General features: G+C 44.4%; 1 protein-coding gene and 3 long non-coding RNA genes across 5 annotated transcripts in view; 2 read left to right on the top strand and 2 right to left on the bottom strand.

The window, feature by feature from the left end:
• LOC111844580 (NACHT, LRR and PYD domains-containing protein 3-like) overlaps positions 1-16204 on the top strand; it is a 137809-nt gene that overhangs the window by 75718 nt on the left and 45887 nt on the right. The window lies entirely within an intron of this gene.
• LOC140588944 (uncharacterized) overlaps positions 1-16204 on the bottom strand; it is a 212645-nt gene that overhangs the window by 74118 nt on the left and 122323 nt on the right. The window lies entirely within an intron of this gene.
• Positions 1077-14280, bottom strand: LOC140588948 (uncharacterized). Its single transcript, XR_011990177.1, has 2 exons — positions 14176-14280; positions 1077-4959 (listed from the first exon to the last, which is right to left on the bottom strand). It is a non-coding gene; the product is annotated as an uncharacterized lncRNA (long non-coding RNA).
• On the top strand, positions 4907-15023 carry LOC140588931 (uncharacterized). Of its 2 annotated transcripts, XR_011990156.1 has the most exons (4): positions 4907-4982; positions 13711-14018; positions 14191-14292; positions 14910-15023. It is a non-coding gene; the product is annotated as an uncharacterized lncRNA (long non-coding RNA). The 2 variants fall into 2 exon arrangements; XR_011990155.1 differs by lacking the exon at positions 4907-4982 and having other exon boundaries at positions 11233-14018.

Here is a 16204-nt window from a genome sequence, read left to right on the forward strand (position 1 = left end):
AACAAGTTTCATTTGTTTCATGTATCATATTCCTTAATCATCCTGTCCAGGGTGGACCCCAGCCTTGTGCTCTGTGCTGCCTTGGAAAGGCTCCAGGCTCTTTCTGTGACCCTGACCCAGATAAGTGGGTGGGAGATGGATGGATGGATGGATGGATGGATATGCTTAAATGATTTATTGACTATAGGCAGGATTAACTGGACAAAAGACCCTCCATCTCATATTCACAGTGAGGGATGTGAAAAGTTTTCACAGTCAACCTGAAGTGTGTGTGTGTGTGTGTGTGTATAAATATATATATATATGTATATATATATATGTGTGTGTGTGTGTGTATATATATATATATATATATATATATATATATATATATATATGCACTTAGTTGCCACTTTATTAGGTACAACCAGCTAGTACCTGGTAGGACCCATTTTGCCTCCAGAACCGCTTCATGTGTAGATCAGAGAGGCCATTCTGCTCACCACTGCTGTACTGAGCTGTTATTTTTTCACTTGTGACCTTCCTGTTAACTTTAACAAGTCTGGCCATTCTCCTCTGACCTCTCTCATTAACAAGGTGTTTTCTCCCAAAGAACTGCCACAGTCTGGGTGTTTTATGTTTACTGCACCGTTCTCAGGAAACTCTATACACTGCAGTGTGTTAAAATCCCAGGTCAACCTACGTAAGACCAGCTAAGCGTGAGAGATATTTAGTTTTTTTGTTTTGTTTTAGGATATTAAGCCACTATACGCTTCCCCCCAGCTTTAGCGATCTGGCTGAGTGACGGGCATTTCAGGCCCCCTCCCCTTGTAATATTTTTATTTATATTTTCAATTATTTGTTATGTTTGGCTACACTGTTAAATGAAGGGAATCTACTGGCCACTGTAACCTGCAGTTCACATACTTTAATTCCACCACTAGGTGGCAGTCGGTGCACAGTAGCGCTCAGATGCCACGTAGCATTTGGCTCAGACTGAACGGAGCCGAAGTAGTGTTTGCAGGCGAGCATCCACGCTAACTGCTAACCCATTGTTTGTGTGTGATTGCAGCTTTGGTAATAAAGGAATGGACAAATTTCACACTGACTATTAATTTATTCAAGTGTGCTACAAAAAGTGGTGCCGAAACCCGGGATCAGCTGTGCTACACTTGGAGTGAGAAAGACACCCAGAATGGAGCTGGAGTAGCTGCAGGATCGACTGCGAGATACCGGTGCAGTTTCGTTTCGAGCAGCCTAATTAAGGAAGTGTGTGAGCAAGGTAAAAACTCAACTGAAAAACAAAGAAAGAAGCACATGCTGATTCATTACATAAATGACACAGTGAGATATGTACCAATATTTACCAGATATTTATATGTACCAATAATGTTTGCTTAGTTTTTATATTAGACATGTTCAGATACAATATTTCAACGGTGATTTACTGTCAGAACATTTGGCTGAATACTGAGTCAGATATAAAGGAAAGAGAATCTGCCTCATTGCTGTCATTAAGGCTGTTTGCAATACAGTGGAATGTTTCTTATTTTCCAGTGTTTACTGGCTTGGTGTGGATTTTCATTGTTGTGATGTTCTGCACATTTCACATTAAAATACTAAAAAGCATAATGTCTTCTTTGTTCTGTAGGTTATGCACATGAGATCATGCAATTTTAAATTGCTGTATTTTTACAGAATATTTTATAGTACTTTATAGGCAACTGCAGTTGCCAGGTAATTACTGAAATTGATGACATTACAGTAAGCTAATGTAAATACAGATTTCAGTATTTAACTGTAAAACATGACTTTACACGGGATTGCTGTAAATGAGAATTACAGTAAAGTACAGTAAATAAAGAACAGTAAAACTAATTTTTTTAAACAGTAAATTACTTTTTTTCTGACACAGTAATGTACAGTGATATCGGTCATTGTATATGACTATGAATTTACAGTTCTTTATTGCCAACTTTTTCGCCAGTAATTTTCTGTAAATTTCACAAGCAATTTTTTACAGTGTAGGCACAGTAATACTTTAAGTTGATTTGGAGCCAATGATACAATTTTTCCTAGTACTTGCGTGAGAAAGCCAGGCCCCTTGTGGGTAATTTAAGGAAAGCCTCAACCCATCAGGAAAACAAACCCACAATAACCACTGCAGGGAGTCAGCTCAGTAATGTCCATCTGCAGATGATCAAAAGGGCCATTAGGACAGGGAGTTACCGCTGGCCTTGTCGGAACAGCCTTTCCCACACTGAACTTCATGCAAACCATAAACTTATTACAAAACTGGGCGGCAGCAACAGCAAACCTCAGTGCATGTCACACCAGGGTTTGTAACACATGATCTAATCCATGAACAATCTTAGCCACAGCAGAGCCGACGTTCATCCCTACAGCCAGAGGTTCAGTCTCTTCCAGGAAGCCAGGAATTCCTGAGGCTCCTACTATCTTTACAGTGTTTCCTGTGGTTGGGACCCCCCCGACACCTCCTCCTCCCTTATAGTTGATCTGGAAGCTCCAGTATCTGAAAGAAAAGGGATTTCCCTTCCCTCCACCTTCACAAGCAGGTCATATCCTGGGCATTGAGTTAGGATGACAAACTGACCTCCTCGCCGTCTGTCCCCGCTAATTCCCATTGGGAATTGTTAGGGAAGGGAAAACAACCCCCCCTCCTCCCCCATCTGGACAGTGGGGGCTGATATGTCCTGACTGATTGCAGATGTAACACACCACTGGGCCCGGCCTACTATTCTGGTTACCCCCCTATACGGTCTGTCGCCAGGTGGTTTGGGTCGCTGCGTATCCAAAACCCCAATCCCTTACTTAATCCAGTGAGGGGGGCTCGTCCTCCCCCTCATCCAGATCCAGGCCTGGGAGGGCCAATAGATTGTCCCTGGCCTCTTGCAACTCCCTGAGCCAGCTGAGTAACTGCCATAATGACCTTTTCTTGTTTCTAAAACATCTGATGTTCCTGCTGTTCCTTTCTTCCCTTCTTCTTCTTTTCTTTTCCTTTCAAGTCCCGTTCAATACTTTGGGCATAAATATGAAGATGATCCAAGTTCTGTAATCTCCAAGTGGGGCGGGCTTGCTTCAAAGGCTCCCGAATCTCAGGCCTCAGTCCATCCACTTACAGTGTGGCTGTCATCTGCCCCCGCTGCTTATAAGGTATGTCAGAATGTTGATCCATCGGGCCTTAGAGTCGGAGTTCACACTCATACACATCCTCCTTGGCCGACTGCTGAGCGCTGTTCGGCCAATCCACTTCCACTGGGAACCGGGCCTCCAATGCATTCTCCAGGAAAGTCATCTGCTGTTGCTCCACGGAATTCCAAAGGTCGCCCATCCAGGCCCTAGTCTCTTCCTCATAACTTGGCCCAATTCCCAGGCGCTGGGACAATACACACTGTCCGTCTCAGCAACCGCTGCAAAAAACTGTCCTCCTCCACACTTCCATGGATTTGTCAGAGATTCAGCCACATCCTTCATTTCTCCAGGGTCCCCAGCTGTCATAGTCGCCAGCTGCCGAGCTCCACCACAAGGATTAGGGAAATTCCCCCTCTCTGCCCTCCACTTCTTCTCCTCCTTGCTCTGGAGTCGAATTGATAGGCCTGTTGCTCCATCCTTCCCTCTTGGATAGCAGGCGATGCGGCAGGTGGAGGCGCTTTGGGAAGGGCCTTAAAAGGGCCGCAGTCCTCTGGAGACATCGGGTCCAGAACGCTCCCGCCCAATGCAGGGGCCGGAAAGACTGGAGCTGTCGGACCCAAAGCGGTAGCAGCAGCCCCCAAACACTAATGGAGGCAGAGGGGGGGCCACAGCAGGGAGAGCTGGATACAACGAATCTAGATCAGGTTTTTTCTTTCTCTCTTCCTGTTCCCCAGTCTGCGGAGTGGGAGGGGCATCACCCCCCATCTACATTACTAACTGTTAGCTCTGAAGCAATGCTCTCTCTTATCTGCCCAACCCGAGTCTGTAACCCTCGTCTAGCCCGCTCTGATGCCCCTGACTTCCATTGATATAAACACTCCGGCTTGTACATCCCCCTAGAGCAACTCCCGCCCCCCTTTTTATTAAGTATTCGCTCACACTGCTCAACCTCCTCTTTATTTAGAGTGCTGCATTTTGGCCCCCGGCCGCCAGTCTGATGATTCCATTATTTACATGCTTTCTTCAGCCCAAGCCCCATAGCCTGCTCCACTACCTCCCTGGGGGACAACTTGCACTGTGGAGGTCTCTGTCCCCCTCTGTCATACCCTCTCATTTCCCTCTCGAATCCTGTCGTTCCCTCAGGATCATATGCAGGGTCCTTTTCAGGGGGAGGAGGATATTTACTCCACTCGCTCCCCATGCTTCACTCTTATTCAATAGTACCGGCAGCGCTGCACACAGAACTTGTAAGAACACAATTCAGGGGGTTAATCCTAAATGTATATTACCAATATCTATTGAATGGTTACACAAAGACACCCAGATACATTAATTTACACCCAATATGGATTAAAATTATATTCTGGATTCTGCACCAGGATCAGACTGCACCATCTACTTCAGACTGCGGTAACAATTAACACAGCTCCATCCACATAAAACATTTAATCTAAACAACACGCACAGTCTCACATATGATCCAATCATACATTTGTCCCAGAATAAGAACACCCTAGATAACAATTAACACAATCTTTCATACCACAAACAATTCAACGCAACACCCACACTTGGTTCCGATACTCCCTTTGGGACAGGGAGGGGACTGAAGCCCAGGAGGCAGACTGGTGTCACTGGGAGCCCTGACAGAGCCTGTCTTAGGCTGACCCCCCCCCCCCAATAAGCTGTCCCTCCTAGGGATTCCTGTCCCACCCAGAGATTTCAGCCCTCCAGCATCTTACGCGTCATTGGCTGCCCGCCCTCTGTCCCAGCTCCAGCTGGGATAGATTAGCATAGCGGCGCAGCTAGATGATGGGCACTGCATTGCTGTAAGAAAGCACAAGGAAGAGGTAGATAAAAACCGCCATATTTTATCTAAGATCATTGATTGTATTAAATTTTGTGGTGCTGAGTCAGGACTATATATACATACATATATACATAGACTGCCTTTTTTTCTCTAATATAAATTAACTGAATGAAAATTAATTAACAACATTTTGAGAAGGAAATTAAATTATGATTGTGAAATTGTTGCCATTTTCTGACTGTTCATTTGAATGGAAGTGAAATCTATTGGTATGTTAGCCCCACCAAGAATTTTTTTCACCAGCCGCCACTGCTGGGTGGTCAATTCCATCAACATCACACTGCGGTAGAACAGCCCAGGCACCTGTAGCACTTGCATCTATCTCTAAACAAAAGGTTTTTCAAAATTGGGAGCAGCGAGGACAGGAGAATTACACAAAAGCTGCTTGACATTCACCTGACCAGACAAATCGTGTATCACCCCTAAGCAGATCGGTAAGAGGAGAAGCAATACTAGAGAAGTTTCTACAAAATGCTCGATAGTAGCCAGCCATACCTAAAAAACGGCGCAACTCACAATGGGTATGTCGTATGGGAAAACAGTCAATAGCTCTGACTTTTTCCTCAACTGGACGCACTTGTCCCTGACCTACCTGCTTCAGGGTTCTTGCACGTTTCAGTAAGTTAAATTTAAGACCTTTTTAAGACCTTTTAAGACCATTATGAGTAAAATTTAAGACCAACACAATGCATTACTAGAAACATTCGAATGATATCAGAAATTCTGATATTTTATGTCACTCGATCCTTAGCCCAACATCCACATATCATACGTGTTTACAAAGTGTATTTTAATAAGTTTACATGTGGGAGGAGTATTTTAAGGCTTAAACTATAAAAAAAAAAAGTGTATTTATATGGTGTTGCTATATTGCGGATTTTCACCTATCTCTGATGGGTCTGGAACGTAATGCATATGAGGCTGAAGTTGGCTACTTATTCGCAGCTACTTATTCGGATTTTTCCGGTCCACCTTAAATGCTTCTTTTTTTTCAGCTATTTTTACAGGCCCCTGCTCTTTCATTTCAAAATGTCCCAAAAATCTGCCATTACCATCTTATAGTAGGTATGCCTACCTGAGCATTGTTTCTGACCATGTTCATCCCTTTATGACCACCATGTACCCATCCTCTGATGGCTACTTCCAGAAGGATAATGCACCATGTCACAAAGCTCGAATCATTTCAAATTGGTTTCTTGAACATGACAATGAGTTCACTGTACTAAAATGGCCCCCACAGTCACCAGATCTCAACCCAATAGAGCATCTTTGGGATGTGGTGGAACGGGAGCTTCGTGCCCTGGATGTGCATCCCACAAATCTCCATCAACTGCAAGATGCTATCCTATCAATATGGGCCAACATTATAGAGAGAGAGAGCACACAAAGTGCATGCACAGCAGCCGTCACATCCACCTCACGTCCTTGTTGCTTATGGTGCGTTCGATTATTTCTCTCCAAGTCGGAACTCGGATGAAAACGTCATGAAACGTCACGAAAAACGTCACTTCCCGTCGGAAACACGCCTCTTTTATGACGCTTAAGTCAGACAAGATTTTGTTGTTTGAGTTGCCCCTGTGATGTAATTTCAACATGCCGACTTGGTTTGTTTGTAGTTTGTTTGCCGTTCGACAAAATAATATCGCTATGAATGTACTAAAATATTTTATATAGCTTTTAATGTGGTTTGACTAGTTCGTGTTTCTTGTTTGTGTCTCGGAAAAATCTCCATTTCTCCATTTGGAAAACTCCAAATCTGCTAAAATATAAAGCAACAACACACAGCAACGTGCTCGTGGAGGCAGCCATGTTTGTTCCGAGATGTGGTAGCTCGAACGGGAGATTGTCGGACGTGATGTCACTCAACTCGGAATTTCCGAGTTCCGAGAGAAAAACGAACGCACCATTACGCCTGCAGTGTCAGCCCTCCAGGATCTTACCTGTCATTGGCTGCCTGTCCTCTGTCCCAGCTCCAGCACCACCCACCTCATGTCCTTGTCCCTTACACCCACAGTATCAGTCCTCCAGCATCTTACCCGTCATTGGCTGCCTGCCTGTGTCTCTGACTTAGTTATTAACTTAGAGAATATTATAATACTTCAATATACATGTGGACATAGAGACTGATGCCTTCAGCCATAGTTTCCTGTCCCTCCTGGACTCTATTGAATGTCTCCAACACGTAACAAGACCAACGCCTGTTCACAATCATACACTAGACTTGATTATTACTCATGGAGTTTATGTTCATCATGTATCTGTCTGTCCATTGAATAAATCCTTCTCCAACCAGCTTAGAAGTGTTCAAGTTGGCTGGTCTGACAGTCTGCTACAATACAAGCAAACCCTTTGTAGGACACGTCCAGCCTGCTATTCTAACTTTATTGATAGCAATAGAAATAACCCTTGATACCTTTTTAAAACAATTGATCATCTAACAAATAATAATCATCACCCTGTGGGGAAATTGTCTTTACGCCTCCCACAACTTGCTCTTTGTAAGCAAGCTGTCTGCGAAGGGCTGCCATCCATAATGGCACCCAGGGAGCTGGAGGTTAATGCCCTTGCTCAAGGACGACCTTGTGATTACAAGCACACAGGCTTAGCCCACTGAGCCACACGCTGCCCCTAATAAGGCTGAACCTGAGTAATTTCAGTAACACACATTTTATGAACTTCTTAATAAAATTAAAAGCATTAGACTTCAAACATGTTCAAATGGCTCACAATTAACTTCAATGAGAGCAGAATGTGAACACACCCTCAATGTTTTTGAATTAATTAATAAACAAGAGCTAAAAACTATTATAATTAAGATCAAACCAACCCCTTGTCCACTGAACCCAATCCCCACTAAGCTTCTTAAAGAATCCCTGGTAGCTTTGGCAAGACCTATAACTGCATAATGAATGCACCCCTGTTATCAGTTGATGTTCCTGACCAACTTAAAGTAGCAGTAATCAGCCCACTGCTGAAGAAGCCAAGTTTGCATCCACAGGAGCTCAGCAATTATAGACCTATCTGTAACATACTATTTTTTGTAAAAAGTTCTGCAGAAGATAGTTGCTGCTCAACTTCACTCATACTTAGAGAGACACAACATACTGGATAGTTTCCAGTCGGGCTTCCCCCTGGGACACAGCACTTAAACTGCCTTAACTAAAGTCATAAATGACATAACAATGACAACCGATGCTGACAGCATGACTGTGCTAATGCTTCTGGACCTTAGTGCTGCTTTTGACACGGTTGATAATTCTATCCTATTGCAAAGACTTAACTTTGACGTTGGGTGTTACGTGCCGTAAGTTCGGGTTACGTGCCGTAAGGAATTTGTGCCATAAGTTTCGGGTACGTGCCGTAAGTGTTACGTGCCGTAAGTTTAGGAGGATGCCTGCAGGTCCTTCGGACGTCCTGCCCACTCGCCGATTGGTCGCCCGCCCCCTCGACTCCGCCCTCAGGACCTGACCCCGCCTCCCTTGCCCTCGGAGCTGTTTCCGGTTCACCGGCTGAAGAGTTCGCCGCTTCGTCCCTTCGTGGCCCCGCTACTTGCTTCTCGCCTGCTAGCTCGCTCTTTGTTCGCCTTTGCTTTATTGATTGATTGTGTATGACTGTTTTGCCCTTGACTTTCGATTCTTGCCTCGTCCTTATTTGTACTTTCGCCTTGGTTTCTGATTGCTTGATTGGTTTTGGACTTTCGCCTGTGTTTCGACTTCGCCTCTCGGTTTTCCCTTTTGATACCTTTGCCTCGGCTTGGTGTTTCGTGTTTCACTAGGTGTGTAGGGAGTGTCTGCCTTTTTGGCTTATTCGTTAACGTGGGGATTATTGTTTGTTTGGTCAGGGAGATAGATTTAGGCATTGTTGTTTCGTTTCACCATTTTTCTTTGTGTTCACTTAGCTCAGCTTGGGTTACTCGGTAGATGTGCTTTTGTTTGTTTCTTTGGCCTCTGTCACTCCTGACGTTCGTTACACCTAGTGTTTGTACTGTGTTTGTGGAAAAACTATAAAAAAAAACTATAAAAAAAGACTCCCTCTGTGTCCCGTGTTCCCTTCTCCTAGCCCTAGTTGTCCTGTCCTCCCCAATCCCTCCTTCCCTTTCACTTTGTTGCGGTCCAACCCTAGACTGGATCGTAACAAAATTGGGGGCTCGTCCTTTCCTTCTTTCCTTTTCGTGCTTGTCTGGCGGATTTTTTTTGTGTGGGGGGGTGTTGTGATATTTGCAGTAATCGTGATGGCCCAATTCGACCTTGTTGCGTTCACCCTTTACCCCACACTCGAACAATTTGATGTGTGCCGCAAGGATGATCTGCTACAGATAGCAGACTTCTTTAACATTTTGGTTCCCGCTGAGGCTTCCAAGCGGGTTGTTAAGAAATTTCTGCTCGATGAATTGGTTCAGCAAGGTATACTGCCTGAGTTGGGTGGATCCCCTAGTGTTGCTGCCACCCCGGTTCGGATGTCTGCTGTAGCGGAGGCCAGCAGCGACGATCCAGGGAGTGGACACCGCATGGATCTTGGAGATCCCCGCTCAACCAGGGAGGACCTACTGCTGACAATTAAGTTACGGGAGCTCGAGCTTGAGATTAAGAGACAGGAGTACCAGGCTCAGCTACTCCGTGTCCGGGCTATGGAGATGGAGGCTGAGAAGGAGCTGGAGTTACGTCGGATGAGCATGGGCGACCAAAAACCGATGCCTCTTCCGCGTAAAGCACCCACACCAGGTACGCCTCCACCCGCAGCTCACTCCGCCCGAGACCAGGCTGACGCCCAAGACGCTCCTAGACCCCGTCCCCGGTCTCCCTTGAGCTCGCCTGTCTCCCCGGAAATTGGTAGATCGAGCTTTGATGTGAGCAGACACATCGGTCTTGTTCCTGTGTTTCGGGAAAATGAGGTAGACGCCTACTTTTCCATTTTCGAGCGCATTGCTATGACATTGAACTGGCCCAAACACCTTTGGTCACTGTTACTGCAATGTAAGCTTGTGGGTAAGGCGCAGGAGGTTTGTTCGGCTCTTGCGTTAGAGCAGAGCCTTGATTACGACATTGTGCAGGCTACTGTGCTTCGCGCTTATGAGTTAGTGCCGGAAGCTTATCGGCAGAACTTTCGAAATCTTCCCAAATCCGCCAGCCAAACATACGTGGAGTTCGCACGCGAGAAAGCCGTCTTATTTGATAAGTGGTGCGGCGCTAGTGGTGTGTTTACCTTCGACCAGCTTAAGGAACTGGTCCTATTAGAAGAATTTAAGAACTGTGTTCCTGATCGAGTGGTAGTGTACTTGAATGAGCAAAAGGTTACTTCGCTAACTGAAGCTGCCACCCTCGCTGACGAGTTCGTTTTGACCCACAAAACTGTGTTTGCTCCGATTCCTTTGCCTCGTAAAACTCGTCCGATTGTAACCTCCCCTTCGCAAGCGTCTCCACCACCCGTGGAGAAACGCAAGTGCTTTTACTGCCACGAGGTGGGCCATATTATATCTGTGTGCCCTGCATTAAAGCGCAAGGAAGCTCGTACAGCAGCTAGAAAAGTGAATGTTGCTGCCTGCCCCGACAGTTCTTCGCCCTCGTCCTCTCGTATTGACGCTGCTTTCGAACCATTTGTATTTACTGGTTCGGTTTCGCTCAGTGTGACTGATGCTCGGCACCCTGTGACTATCCTGCGGGATACGGGAGCCGCTCAGTCCTTCTTGGTGGAAGGGGTTATTCCCCTGTCTGTCAATACGTACTGTGGTACGGATGTGTTAGTGCAGGGAATTGATTTGTGTGTGGCTGGAGTTCCCCTGCACACCGTTTATTTGTGTACTCCCGATTTCTCGGGATACGTGCGAGTAGCTGTCCAGCCCCAGTTACCTGTCCCAGGCATTACGTTTATTCTTGGGAATGACATAGCGGGGAAGAGAATCGTTCCTCTACCCGACGTCGTTCTGGACCCTGTGCTATGTGAAAATGATGTAGCGGTGGAACACCCGACGGTGTTTCCTGCGTGTGTGCTTACTCGTGCACAGCGGCGCCAGCTTGCCGACATTGACCTCGAGGACACGTTCATGTCAGTGCCAGTGTTGGATAAACCTTCGAAGGTTGAGTCTGTGACCCCGGATCCTAATAACTCTGTTACCTCCCCTGAAATTCCGTTCTGTTTGTTTTCTTATGTTTATTTTGTGGTTTTTGTTGTTTTTTGTTTGGGATCTGTGTATTTTGGTGACCCGTGTGGGTTCACGCTTGTGTGGGGGGGGTGTTACGTGCCGTAAGTTCGGGTTACGTGCCGTAAGGAATTTGTGCCGTAAGTTTCGGGTACGTGCCGTAAGTGTTACGTGCCGTAAGTTTAGGAGGATGCCTGCAGGTCCTTCGGACGTCCTGCCCACTCGCCGATTGGTCGCCCGCCCCCTCGACTCCGCCCTCAGGACTTGACCCCGCCTCCCTTGCCCTCGGAGCTGTTTCCGGTTCACCGGCTGAAGAGTTCGCCGCTTCGTCCCTTCGTGGCCCCGCTACTTGCTTCTCGCCTGCTAGCTCGCTCTTTGTTCGCCTTTGCTTTATTGATTGATTGTGTATGACTGTTTTGCCCTTGACTTTCGATTCTCGCCTCGTCCTTATTTGTACTTTCGCCTTGGTTTCTGATTGCTTGATTGGTTTTGGACTTTCGCCTGTGTTTCGACTTCGCCTCTCGGTTTTCCCTTTTGATACCTTTGCCTCGGCTTGGTGTTTCGTGTTTCACTAGGTGTGTAGGGAGTGTCTGCCTTTTTGGTTTATTCGTTAACGTGGGGATTATTGTTTGTTTGGTCAGGGAGATAGATTTAGGCATTGTTGTTTCGTTTCACCATTTTTCTTTGTGTTCACTTAGATAGCTCAGCTTGGGTTACTCGGTAGATGTGCTTTTGTTTGTTTCTTTGGCCTCTGTCACTCCTGACGTTCGTTACACCTAGTGTTTGTACTGTGTTTGTGGAAAAACTATAAAAAAAAACTATAAAAAAAGACTCCCTCTGTGTCCCGTGTTCCCTTCTCCTAGCCCTAGTTGTCCTGTCCTCCCCAATCCCTCCTTCCCTTTCACTTTGTTGCGGTCCAACCCTAGACTGGATCGTAACATGGGTTGTGTGGAATGGTTTTGAAGTGGTTTAAATCGTATTTCACTAATCATTATCAATATGTTAAAGTGTCAGATACTTGTACTCCATCACCAGTCAAATATGGGGTACCACAGGGGTCAGTGCTTGGTCCTTTATTGTTTTCTCTCTACATGCTGCCATTAGGAAACATAATGAGAAAATACAATGTTAACTATCACTCCTATGCCGACGACACCCAAATATACATTTCGGTTATGCATAACGATACCACACCTAATGTCACCTTAGCTAATTGCTTTAATGAAGTCAAGACCTAAATGGCGGAAAACTTATTAGTAAATGCTCAGAAAACTAAGGTTCTGTTGTTTGGAGGCAGGTCTGCAGATAGGAATTTTATAATCTCCACACTCCATTCCAAAGGGCTAAACTTTTCCCTCAGCAGCTCAGCCCATTACCTAGGTGTCATCTTAGATACAAGCCTCTCATTCAAATCACATGTGGATACAGTATCGAAGGCATGCTTCCTACAGCTACGCCACATCACTAAACTGCATTTCTTACTATTCAAGACCCAGAGAAACTGATACATGCCTTTGTATACAGTAGGTTAGACTATGATGCTCTGTTATCTGGGAGCACACACTGCACATTAAATACCTTGCAGTGTATTCAGAATGCAGCAGCTCGAATTGTCACCAGGAGCAGGAAGTTCAAACACATAACCCCTGTTCTTAGTTCCCTACATTGGCTTCCCATTAGGTTTAGAGCTGACTTCAAAGTTCTTCTACTTACATATAAGGCACTTAAAGGTCTAGCTCCTGCCTACCTGACAGAATTACTTCAAGTTTACAAGCCACATTGTCCACTCAGATCACAATGCAGGTTTCCTTCTCTGTCCACATATAAATAAAGTCAGAGTGGGCAGTAAAGCCTTCTGCTACAGGGCCCCTATATTGTGGAATGGTTTACCAGCCTATGTTTGGGATGACGGTTCAGTCTCAGTCTTTAAATCTCCCGGGGTGGGCACCATCTGAGCTGGGACCTACAAACTGCCATCCTGGGTACAGCCTTCAGTGCCACCCTACACAGGCTAACATGGATAATGGACTTATTGACAGAGACTTTGTCTTGATACTTAATTACACCTTACTGTACACCTGGCCTTTAGCAGGCATGTCCACTCTTTCTGTTCTCAGTAATGTTAGTGCCCAGGGGGGTTTGGCAGCCAGTTGACCTTGGACCCCCAGAGGTATGTTTTCTCCTTACTTGGGAGTTATTGGTTCCTCTCCTCCATTGTCATCTGGCTTTCTTTATTTAATTTCTTTCCTTCCTTTTCCCCATTCTGTATTACTCTCTCTAATGTTGTTTAATGTATCACAACACATCCATGTAAAGCGCTTTGGGACAACTCTGTTATGAAATTCACTATATAAAAATAAATTGAATTGAACTGGATACGGGGTTCCACTGTACTGTCCTTATGAGCTCCTTAGCCAACAGTAATGTTAGCTAGCTAAGAGTTAACTAAACCAATACTAGCAAAGATCCGTATTCAACACAACATTACAGCAAACTACAGAAACAAAAGATACAGTTTAACAAGAAGGAGCTTTGATAAGAATAAGGTAACATTCCCCCTCCATTTTCACAGGCGACTACAAATGCTCTGCAGAAGAATATCTGACGGGACGAATGAGATAAACGTCACTGGCAGATTCAGATGGCGCGGGATGAAGTTGAGTAATTAGTTGGCAGAGCAGCGGGTGGGATCTGCCTAAATCCGGCTGTGCGTGCAGCTGAATGCGGGTCCATTTCTGCAGACCGCTTTCGCGTTTGATGCGAGGTTGATAATTTCCTGTCTGTGAATGGAAGTGAAAGTATTTTAACGCTGGAATCCCCATTTTGTCAAGAAACACGAATACGATTGTGGAATAATATAAAAACGCTTTGTACTGCAAGGTAAGGTTTTAGTTAACAAATACAACTAATCATGAAAGATGCATGTGTAACACACTAATTTACACACACACCTACATATTGGCCGCACCGGTTTCACCGCCCTAACGATGCTTCTTATTAGCTACGATAGACATTATGCATATATGTTACTATTTACCCTTCGTGTTCATAGAGGCCCCAGCAGAAGTCATCTGGTCTGGATCGATGCAAAAATGGGGGGAGCTGCTTCTGAAATGACCCCCCCTGTGGAATGTAAAACAAAGAGAACTCAGAGGTAAGACAGAAAATGTGTGTTTGTACTGCTTTACGAACGGTCATTTAAAAAAAACTTTCCAACATTCACGAAAGAAAGAATTTATTACATTTAATTTCCTTCAAAAATCTACTTTTAATTGTATTCTGTAGACGCCGTCCTCTGCTGCCACCTAGCGCTGATGCTACAGTTTTTCACCACATCTTCGGGACGGGAGATGATTTTCTGAATGTTGTAAAATAAAGTTTATATATTTTTGTCTCCGCATCCCACCCGCCATTCAGAAAATGTTATCGGGTTTCGGTGGCATTCTGGTAGTCAGTCTATAAAATTTATTATTGGGAACTCTGTGAAACTTATTGTGGGGAACCCCAATTAAAAGTAACAACAGGCAAATCTAGCAATGGAAGTAACAATCATACTAAACCTTACATATTGAGATCTTAATTTTAGATCAGACAGGTTATTTCACATCAAAACCAACTGTAAACAAGCACGTTTGCATCAAGAGCTTCACAGCATATCAAAGTACAGGAAGGCAGAGCTGAAGGCTAAACAGCTGAAGATTTAATGTGATCCTGTCCACAGTACATGGATTATATTTATGTAATGAGGATTTTTCCTCTCACTGTCCACAGTGTCCTGATGGAGAGAGCAGGCTCACCTGTACCCAGCTGTGTTTCCATGAAGAGTGACAGGTCAATGATCCGACCAGACAACTTCAGCAAGGGACCTTTTCCATCAGATCAAAGGTAAATATGCATTTAAACAAACACTGTTTAAAACACTCAGACTCTCAGCCAAAAGGCACAACAGCACACAAAAGCTATGCGTCTGCTATAAAGCTGAAGACGAAGAGGAGTTTCACTTTTCAGCACGACAATGACCCCAAGCATATATCCAAATTAACAAAAGAATGGTTTCACCATAAGAAAATTATAGCTTTGGAATGGCCCAGCCAGAGTCCAGACCTAAATCCAACTGACAATCTATGGGGTGACCTGAAGAGGGCTCTGCACAAGAGGTGCCCCCACAATCTGACAGATTTGGAACAGTTTTGCTAGGAACAGTGGGCAAATACTGCCATGTCAAGATGTGACATGCTGATAGACTCCTACACAAAAAGACTGAATGCTGTGATTAAATCAAAAGGTGCTTCAACAAAATATTGAATATTGAATATTGGGTGTGCACACTTATACAACCAGCCTATTTTATGTTCTGTATTTTCTATATTTTCCCACTGACAGATTTGTTTGTTTTTCAATTGAATTGTACAAATTATAGGTTACATTAAAGGTGGGTAATAGTTTTGAAACAATTTATCGTGATCTAATGTTTTAGCATCACAAAAACCCAGCATTTTAACATTGGTGTATACACTTTTGATAAGGAAAACTGTAGGTCCCCCCCTGATCAATAATATATACTTACTAGACATGATTCTCGAATTAAAATATTAAGTATGTATGGGTATTAAGGTGTGTGTATATACATATATATGTATTTTTGGGGAGGTATGTCAAGTACCAGGCCTTCGAAAGAAAATCAATAAAGGAAAAGAAAAAACATGGAATTGGGTATTTTAAAGTCTAATCAATGATAAATACCAGCTAGTGATCATAGGAGTAATACCAAAAAAGACAGGAACACTGTCAGGGTCGTGTTGTGAAGAACATGGTGATTTATGGTAAAATGATTGTTACAGCCCACTAGCTGCATGTCTCTTTGGGTCTATAGTCAGGCCATAATATAAAAGCAGAAAGGGTTCCTAGCTATGACTGGCTCAGTGTGGAACATGTTAATGCGTGTAGATTAATAAACAGACCTCAGCATCTTCATTCTCCTCATTTTTCTTCCACAGTCATTTGTAATAGAGGCAACAAACAGATCATCCATCCTATCAAAAATGGTAACAAATAGTGAAGTAGAG

This window comes from Paramormyrops kingsleyae, chromosome 4 (genome assembly GCF_048594095.1).
Source record: "Paramormyrops kingsleyae isolate MSU_618 chromosome 4, PKINGS_0.4, whole genome shotgun sequence".
Lineage (NCBI taxonomy): Eukaryota > Metazoa > Chordata > Actinopteri > Osteoglossiformes > Mormyridae > Paramormyrops > Paramormyrops kingsleyae.